Below are 10,729 nucleotides of genomic sequence, written 5' to 3'. Positions count from 1 at the left end.
GGTTTGGGGGTTGAGCCGCAGAGGGAGGGGGCTGGGGGGGAGCAGTAGCTGGTCTTGACTAGGGCGCAAAATAATCTAGCACCGGCCCTGTGTACAGTTATAATTTAGTTTTTAAAAAATAGATTTCAGAACATTTGTCTGATTTTCCAAAAGTTAATGGGGTCAATTTGACAATCAATTTTGACCATGAGACCAGTAATGTAAAAAACTCGAAGGAGCAGCATGGAAAATTTTTGTTGAGCGAATGAAATTCTTACAGTAATTGTGGTTTTCGATCAGGAAACTCCATTGATTGCCAAAATTGAATGTTAAAATCAAATGAAATATCATATCAAACGGCATTAATCTCTGATGATATCAAATGTAGTGATGAGATTTTTCATATGAACGTTCATATGAAAATTGACCAGTGTATGGCCAGCTTCAGTTTGTTTTTTGGGGGGTAAAATGCACGTTTATCTTATAATGTGGCCACTGGGACTATATACATAAATTTATACAGCCAGAGAAACCTAGAGATAGCATTACATTCCGTGTCATCACAATGAAACCACAGAGGATAAATGACAATATATTGTTCATCCTGTCCAATAAACAGGAAAGATCATCTGATTGTGTTGCAGGGGATTTTGATATTAAATAAAGATATGTTGGTTAGACAGATTTAAAAAATACATTTACTTCTGGTATTTAGCTGCATGAAAACTGCAAAAATGCCATGAAAACTTACCAAATATCACAATGAAAACCACTTGTTTACATTTCTCCAAGGGAATATATTTCAAACAGATTTCACAACCACTCATGTGCATGCTCACTAAAGGAACAAATGCAAAGGAATGTTATTTAGATCATTCTTTTTTTTTTCACTGTATATAACATCTGTGGATTATAAAACAAAAACAATAACAGGCCCATAACATTAGGGAAACAGCCATCAAATATAACACTTTAAAGGTATATTCATTTAGTTCTATTTTAGGTTAACAGTGAAAACATGTTTAAAAAGTCAGTAGATTGTAAGTTCATTGAGAGCAGGGACTGATGTAAATGAATATAATATAAAGCACTGCTTGCTTATTGGGAACAATTTTGCCTCTGCAACTGATGTTTCTCCACTACAGCCTGTACCCAGGGGCACAGCATTGGTGACAGACTAAGTTGGTCTGTGAGTATTCTTGAGGGAGTGGGATATAGCACATTTCCTAAAAAATACAACATAATTTCTGGTTTTAGGAATGTCCAGCACTAAACAGAAGCGGTGCCATTGAATTAAATGCAACGCCATGCCCCCAGAATGCAGGGGGAAATTTGATCGATCGATGATTTGATCGAGCGATCGCAGTGCGTTCCAGCAGCTACCGTTCTGGAATACACTGCTTTCGGTGTGAACAAGGCCTCATGTGTAGATGAAAGATATGGTCTTACAAGTAAAAAACATAAAAAGTAAGGTAAAAGGAAAAAAACCTTTAAGCAAAAAATGTAAATAACATGTGGTCTTATAATACCTTTTATTAATATTATTATTCAGGATTTGTATAGTGCCAACAGTTTGCGCAGCATGTTACAATGGAGGGAGACAGTACAGTTACAATACAATTTAAGTACAATAGGATTAAGAGGACCCTGCTCATGAGACCTTACAATCCAGTAGGAGGGGCAAGTGATACAAAAGGTAATAATTGTTCAGATTGAGTTAGTGGAAGAAGTAAAAGGTCAGTTATGTTGAGGTAGGATAGGGTTCCCTGAAGAGATGAGTTTCCAAGAAACGCCTTAAAAGGTGGACAGATTTAAGCGGACAGATTGAGGTAGGGAGTACCAGAGGATGGGAGACACTCTGGAGAAGTCCTGGAGGTGACGAGAGAAAGAGCAGGAGGTCTTGAGAGAAGCAGAGAGGACAGTTTGGGTGATATTTTGAGATGAGGTTAGAGATATAGTCGGGGGCAGAGTTGTGGATAGCTTTGTATGTTTTTAGTATTTTGAATTTTATTCGTTGGGCGATTGGGAGCAAGTGGAGGGATTGGCAGAGAGGGGTGACAGACACTGAACAGTTGGTAAGAAGGTGGATGAGTCTTATTATCTCTTAGCTAACCCTAATGAAATATGTCTTTACCTTAGCTACCTTAGCTACTAAAGTGAATTTTCTATAATCTTTTTTAGTGCCAAAACAGAAGAAACACCCACAAAATGACAACATTTTGGAAAACAGACATCCAAAGGTGAAAAAAACACTGGCACTGACTGCAATCAGCAGCACTGGAAACAATGGCTTTGACTGTGATCAGCAAACTGGAAACACTGGTGCTGGTTGTGATCACTGCACACTTGGCCAAACTTTAAAATGTCCACTTAAAACAGTAAGTCCTTAGACTGGCAGTTTAATTTCAATGGCCAGTCATGAGGTGGCCATTGAATTAAATTTAATTAAAATTAAAAAATCTTATTAAAATTTAGAAATTGCTTTGGTTCATAAGGTACTATATATACAGATACAAGAGCTGAAGTGGTTAAACTTCTAATTCTGTGAAGGGACTTGGGAAGTATGTACTATTAGTGGCCCCTGAGGCCATGAGATTAGAAGCACTGTTATAAATTCAGTGCAGAAAGCAGGTTTAAGGAGTATTGCCACTTTTGTTGGGGGGAAAAAACAATCCCCTCTGGGTGATAAATGTACATTGCAAGGATTTTAACAAATGTTTTTCTCAGATTCCTACCTATTTCTGCTTGGAAGAAAAAGCTGTTTGTTGCAGCATGCCCTTTCCAAACTGATCCCTGAATGGGAGGGTCTGGGTTCATTATAATCAGCAGGTGGGCTTCCTGGGTTATTATAGGACAAGTTGCAGTGTCTACATCCCTTTTGTAATTAACCCTTAGGGAGTATCTCACCAAAAATTCCTATTGCAAGGGATGCCAAAAATGATACATGTATCGTAGTGCTGACTTCTGGAAAAATCAGTCAGCCAGTCACAGAAGCAGGAAGTGATATTCCTGGGGGTGTTTCGTACACCAACTGTGTAGAGAACTCCGCCAGGTCGCCATATTGTATTGAATTTTGGTGCCAGATTTAGAACATTACAGCGGATGCAGTTTTAAATGGAAAGGTCATTTTAAATAACATAATGTTTTTAAGGTTTTTTAATTTTTATCTTTTGCAAGTGGAGTTACTTTTTAAGGCTTAAACAAAGTGTAAAAACCAGAGTTAGACACACTATACTGCTAGTGATTGGAGTCTTATTGATTGATCTGATCTGATGGATCAATTCCCAACCTCTATGTCTAATAAATCATATTGATAATATTTATATATGTGCACTGTCATATGTTCCATTGATCGAGTTATTAGATGAGACTCAGCAAGTGGATGGGCGTGAATATGCTCAGTAGATGACAGCAGTGTTTTACTGAAAGTCATGATTGCTTTTGTTATTCTAACTTTTTATTAATCATAAATAGAGAACACCTTTTTTCAAAGTTACTTCTAACCACATGGATTTGCATAACTGTCTGTCTTTGTATAACATCCTTTTGGTGGAAAGGGCATAATTCAGGTTTAAAGTGACACTAAAATCAGAAGCTAAATCTTAAACATGCATTCCAGTATCTTAACTATTACCAAAAATGTATATTAATAAAAATTACTCAGCTGTAGATCCTCAAAGATATCCCTCATCGCTCCAAGCTTGCTTCAGTGATGAACTACAATCTCACGTTAAGCTTATTAAATTGAATTGAGATTGTAGTCCATCATGGAGACCACGGGGAAACAAAAGTAGCCACCCTCCAGAAGGAAGGACAGTGTCAGCATGAATTCAGAGATGATTTGAGGATCTACACCTGAGTGATACACAAATAAGGTCCTGTATTGTTTATAGTTAAGGTACTTGAATGCATTTTAAAGATTTAACTCCTGAGTTTAGTGTCATTTTGAAGTTGCCAAGATGTAGGACCAGCTCTAACTACTGCTTTGTGCAACAGTCCCATTGCCCTTTACATTGGTATTTGTTTCACTTTATATGTAGGAAACCTGTACTGAGAGAAATGTGTAGGCCACCATTGCAGAACCCCTCCTTCTAAAAATGCTTGTTCCATGGTTATCATGCTGATTCAGTTACTTCAGCACTCTCTGGGTCACTGACCCAAAACAAGAATAGAAATTTCTACTTTTAGCTCAACTAGCTGCATCTTTCGTCTGGGTCAGTGACTAAGAAACTACTGAACCTATAGACACGTAGGCAAATAGCATTTTCAGGGGATCAGCAATTGCAGCACCCATATTTTTTCTATACATCTTAAGATTATGCAGAATTGCATTTACATGTTTGTATTGGCTGGAAAAATGAAGGTGTAAAAGAGATGAACGTCTGTTTATCATAACCAGTCAGTCCAGAGAAGTACATTTTGGTACTGGTAAACATTTTTCAATGTAAAGATCAAACTCATGCAAAAAAACATTAAAACTGTCAAAACAGATTAAATGTGGTTTCTTTCTAATAAGTCCTCTTCATTTATTTAAGTTTAAGCTCATTTTGCCCCCTGGTGCCTAACCTTTGGCCTGGAAGCATGCCACAATGCCCTTTGGCACTTCTTGTGGGACGCTCAGGGCCCCTGCAGATAGTAGATAGAAGGTGTTTTCCTTACCTAGGTGCACACTCAAGGAAAAATAATCTTAAGACTGGATTCCAGTAGTTAAATGTTTGGTATATTAATTTCACTTTGGGGTCCATTTATAAAAAGTCTGCCCAGCGTATTGTCGGTGCTGTTCATCTCTTTTTTTAATGTTTTTATATTGGATCTTGTTTAGGTAAGCATAAAATGTAGAATCTTCAGCAGTCTCATGTAATGTGCCTCCAGTCTGACTGTCTCCTGAAGCATGTCCCCGGTCTTTAACAACTGTTATAACATGTTTGGTCATGCATCGTCTCTTACCATCTCCTGAGGCATGTCTGCTGTCTCTGACCATCTCCTGTACCACCTCTGCTTTTCTGACCATCTCTCGTAGCATGCTTGTAGATTATGACCATCTCCTTTTGCATGTCTGTAGTCTCTGATGGCTCACTCTCATTCCATCGTCACTTCTCACTTTGTCACCTCACTCTCCTCCATCGTTGCATCTCTCGGAGGCAAACATCATGGTAATACACAAAGACGAGAAAGACCCTACCCGAGTATCGAACTACTGCCAACGTTCACTTCTGAATTGGTACATCAAACTCTTCACTAATATTTTTATTAGTCGCCTGTTTCCTCTCATCCTCTCCTTGATATCTTTGGACCAGGTGGGTGTTGTACCAGAGAGGTAGGCTCAAGACAACACCATGAAAGCTCTAAATCTACAGGCTTACTACATCTAAGACAGAGGGGTTTTTTCCCCTCTCTATGCATGTCAAGAAGGTGTTCGACAGGGTGGCCTGGGACTATATAGGTGTCGTGCTAGCAGCCTTTTGCCTCCGAGAGGGTATGCACTCCAGGATATTGTCAATCTGTACTGAGCCCACTGCAAGGGATAAAATGAATGGCCAACTCTTGGACACCATTACAGATTACAAACGAGACTAAGCAGGGGTCCCCGATCTCCGCAATAATCTTTATATTTACCTTTTTTTTACTGTCTGAGTACAATCCTGCTTGAGTTGGTTTGCATACATTTTATTTACGTGAACATAAGGGTGGGATTGGCTTGCCAGGCATGAGAAAATATCATTGCCCATGTCAACTAGTCAGGTTAGTCTTTAAAAGACTAGATTTCTTTAGAGTAATCTTGTTCCTTAGAATCTCACATGTGTAATAGCTGTGGCTGCGTCGCCCCAAATCTGTTTTGGAACGCCTACTACTGGGAGCCACACTGTGCAGTTTCTGGAGGGCATGTCGGGTGCTCTCTGTCTCGTTCTATAACCAGAATTTCCCCTGGGTATGGATAACAGCTTCCTGAGAGGATGCTGGCCACACTCTTGGGGGTAGGCTGGCCAATTCTTCAAAGGAGGACTGTTTCACCAGTTGTGTGATCTACACAACAGCACAGCACTACTTGAATGACCCTACAAGATGGTCTTTTTCCAGGACCCTGACCTCTTTGGAATACTTATGCCTGAAACAAACCCCTCAATGACATGTTATCTCTTACATATATCAGTCCATGCTTGCCACCTCTGTGCCTAATGTTGACCTAGTTTGTAAGTCGTAGGAGCTAAGAAAGCAGCCAATAGAGGAGGATTAGGTACTGATTAATACCAGAATACAGAAGGGTTCGCTGAATGTCCATGTGCAGGACACAGGTTTTAAACTGTGAACCAGGTGGTATAGTACCTGCCCTAATACACAAATATCACCAAATATAAGTGACCTCTAAAAAAACGCTAATTATGATTTCATGATTATAAACTGCCTGCTGTCTTCCTGTAAAACTGCAGGCTACTACAGCACTCCACATAACGGTCTATTTATAAAAAACAATTTGCATAACTATTCATCCAGCAAAACAGTTTGTACAGTCATTCTATGCGAAATAATCAGCTGCCAAACTGAATGGCTATTTTCTCTTCTGGTTGAATATTGTTCATATGTTATAGGCCAGGGCTCTGTTTCTCTATGCGTTTCGCAGTCACCACTGCTTCTTCAGGAGTTTATGGGTATATACTATAATATAAAAACAAGTACTGTAAATCACTGTTGATAAATAGTTATCAGTAACATCAATTATGCTGAATTCAAACAATCAAGGTAGAATATACATACACTATGACTCACAGATAGCTCTTACATCATGGCTCAAGGAAACAAAAAACATGAATATCTCATCACACAGGTAGGATGACCGATGCATCAGATCGACCAGGTGGGCGTCCAGGTACAATCGACTTAGATCATCCCCAATCCTATCATGGAAAATATTAAGAAATCTTTAATGTGGTCTGAGTATTGTCGCAAAAGAATAATTAGGTTAATTGAACCAGCAGGACCTACCAGGCTATATGTTGTTTAGGCTTATAGCCAAATACAAGGCTATAAATTTGGGAGTCAGTTGGACCCTACTCAAGTGGCTGCAGCCAGTGATATTGATTAGGAAACACCAATATTGATTGGGCTAAAGCTGCCAGCCCTATTTATAACATACAAAACATGTATAATCAATTACAGTTAGTAAGCTTGTCCAATTAATAACAGCCATGTGAATATAACTATAAGGAGCCCATAAGTACCTGATGTTCAGATAACCGTCTTCATCTTTCATTCACACTAAATATCCATCTAGTCTGTGGTATGACCAGAATGGAGAGGGGAGAGCCGCCATTATATACCTACTGCTGCCTGTGATCAAACGCCCAACAATTGTCGTTAGCTGTCGTGCTCGGCAGCAGGGTGGTCCAATGCGCACTTTGTAATACAGGTGGGACTACTAAGAGGCGATGCATGGTTGACTAGTAGGTGGACGCTGGAGGATTGCTGTCCGGATGTGGCAATGTGATGTCCCTGGGGCGCCTGCACATGCCCATTGGACCTCCCTGCTGCCGAACAAGCCAGCTGACGTCAATTGTTGGGGGTGTGATCACAGGCAGCAGTAGGTATATAACGGCAGCTCTCCCCTCTCCATTCTAGTCATAACTGATATATAATAATGGTATCTGCATAAGATTTACGTATGTTTAATCAGGTGTAACTAGCTGTTATATTGAGGAGGTGCAGGTCTATGTGAGGCATACAGCTCATAGATTTATAAGTAACATTATACATGTTGATGCTTTTATCTTTATTATGGCATTTTAACAAAGATGTACACAATATAATATTCTTTTAATACAAATCTAAGTGGGCATGGTGGTGCCTAAAAAGTCAGTAGTTTGCTGCTTTCCTTTATCCATAATGCACTACTCTCAAAACTACCTTAAACGCTATTTTTACCTAGTTATAATAATGAATCAGATTTGAGTACTGCTGCTGCTATATTAAAGGCAAAGTCCACCTTTTAGATTAAAATAATAAATGCACACTTCTTCATAAAGAAAAAATCTGCATTTATTTATTTTATTTTTGCATTGGAGCGAGTAAAGCAGTGATTAGTGGATCTTGCAGACTCTTCCTCCCGTCCATGTCTGTACCTCTGCACGGACAATCAATCACATTGAGGGGAGGAAGTATGAGTGCACTATAAGTGTGGTGATGTCACCGCACTTTTTTTTTCCACTGAAGAAACTACAAGTTTTTCTTCTACAGTGGCTGTTGGGATTTATAGTTTCTCCATTCACAGGTCCTGTCAAAAGGATCTGTGTATGGAGGGGTGAGAGAGAGTGTGTAGGTAGTGATGTGACCATGTTTCATGTTACATCCTTAATATATGGGTGTAACATGAAACATATTCACAAAAGTAAATTTAGCCTTTCAAAGCTAAAAAATAACGTAAAGTAAAAAAAGTATGTGATGCCCAGGTGCGGGGTCACTGACTCTGTCCATAAGAATTGTATTGTTCCATAACACCACATACAGCTTAAAGTCATCTTCCAAGCATGTCATTGAAAGGATTAGTGTTTTTCCAATGTTGCCCTTGAAGTTGCATAAAAGGACACTCTCCTGCTGAACAGAGATTTTTTTTCAATGGAGGTGCCGAGCTTGAAATTTCCTTGCCTATTAGCCTTGAAAATGAACAAAATTAATTTTCAAGATACACCTCCCATTGATTTCAGTGGGGTTTGGATTACAGGAGAATTATGAGGTGAGTGATTCTCACTCAACCTCATAGTTCTAGCCGACCTGTGACCATGAAACTGTCACAGGTCAGGTCAGTAGATCGGGAGGTGAGCGAACACATACCAGCGTTTGCTCACTTCTTGATCCTGTCACGACAGAGAGCCGTGACAGGGGAGGGACTGGATTCCCCCCTCCCCGCTCCGATCCTCCAGGGCTGACTGGCAGAACGGACGGGGGAGGGGGCGGGTACAGCTGGCTCTGCCTCTAGGTAGGCAGAGCCAGCTGTCACTCACGCAGCTGGGCGGATCCAGACATAATTGTCGGGATCCGCTTCAGCTGCGGCGTCTCAGTATACCGCGAGCTGTAGCTTAGGGTGATGGGAGGACGCTAGTTTGTGTCCTCCCGTTACCCTTAGGAGAACCATGGGGAAAAGCCCTAACCCCATAGTTCTCCTTTACATTTCTGAAATGTACAATGAGTGAGATGAACCACCTGTGAATCAAACCCAGACCAATTTACTCACACATTTAAGAGCAGAGGTTTGTAAGCATGGTAAAACAAGGGCAAAATCAAGTTTTACATTTCACAGAACTAAAGGTGTCAATAGGCATGAAATGAGTGTCCACTGATCAGGCTGATTTGACTCTCCATATTTGTAACAACCAGCAAATCTCCACAGACATCTCTGGCTGGATGATCTCAGAGAAATATCAGCTCTTCAATCACAGATGTTTTTCCCCTGAAATAAACTGGTAACAGAGTTGGCTTTCTGCTCTCCCTTCTTCGTAACCACAAACATACATCCTTGTCATATCTGAGTACTTACGATGAATTCTTTCTGAGGAGGAAAGCTGATTGAACATTCTGTATTATCTGTGGGTGTTTAATAGGTATTATACATGTATGTAATGGTTTTGGCTCAGTTATATTTAACATTTTTTAACTCTGTATAATTGTTTTACTATTTATATGAACTTTTAATTTTACAATAAAACATCTTAAAGAGGTTTTGCACTCATGATATTGGTGTCACAAGCATTACGGGTTTTCTGAACAAAGAGCAGATCAGTAACTGTTTCCTTTCAAAATGTCTCTCTCTAATTGAAAGTCGGTATAGATTCATACAGAACAGGGAGAAAGGGTAAGAGAGGGGGTCTGGTGGTTGCCTGTTCTCACTGCACCTATCCCAGTTTAGTCAGCTGTGGGCTAATCAGCCTGGCTACTCACCCCTCAAAGGGTGGGGGTTGATTAGTGGTGCTTTATGTAAGCATCGCAAGCCCAGGGCTCCAGGTTTGTGATAGTTCAGTCTAGCTCAGCCTAGTTTTGTCTACTCAAGCCGGTGTCCTGCTCCTGTATATCTCGTTTCCTAGTCTTGCCTTGTACTCAACTTGATCTTGTATTGTAGTCTTGTACCTTGAGTCACTTCCTGTCTTGTGTTGTAGTTCTTTCTAGATCCTGTATCACAGTCTTGTTTTGTATCTTGCTTCCTGTTCCTGTCTTGTCAGTACTACTCTGATGTTCCAGGAGGCTGTCTGAGACATATTGCCAGTGTACAGTTAAAGTCCTGGGGGAATCCGAGTACCGGTAGGCGTATCTTGCCCTATGGGAAAGGTGGTTGCTAAAGGTGAAGCAACTCGCCACTATACACTCTGACCAAGGTGTCTTTGTCCGGTCCTGACACCACCCAGCACGAATTTCAGCTGATTCATCAGGATAGCCAGCTTTGAATATAAAACATACATATACAAAATGTCTATTTAGACAATTATAGAAGATAGCTAAATATGGATATTGGTTCTATGTTGTAACTATTCTGTGAAATTCAAAGGTAACTACACTAGTCATATTAAATATTAATATATTGTTAAGGCTTTGATGAGCTAAAAGCATGTGGTGCTGCTACTGTTTCTAAAACCCCCCATGCCATTTGAGGTTGCAATCATGTACTGCAATCACCCAGTAAACGCACAAACATTACAACTTTGTTTGGCTTGCCATCACGTATGTTTCTAAGGAGAGGGCAGTGGAGAAATATGAATAATGCTGACTG

Source organism: Nanorana parkeri, unplaced genomic scaffold (genome assembly GCF_000935625.1).
Source record: "Nanorana parkeri isolate BGI_ZX_2015 unplaced genomic scaffold, ASM93562v1 scaffold290, whole genome shotgun sequence".
Taxonomy (NCBI): Eukaryota; Metazoa; Chordata; class Amphibia; order Anura; family Dicroglossidae; genus Nanorana; species Nanorana parkeri.
The sequence above is the reverse complement of the archived record's forward strand: the minus strand, read 5'-3'. Positions refer to the sequence as shown.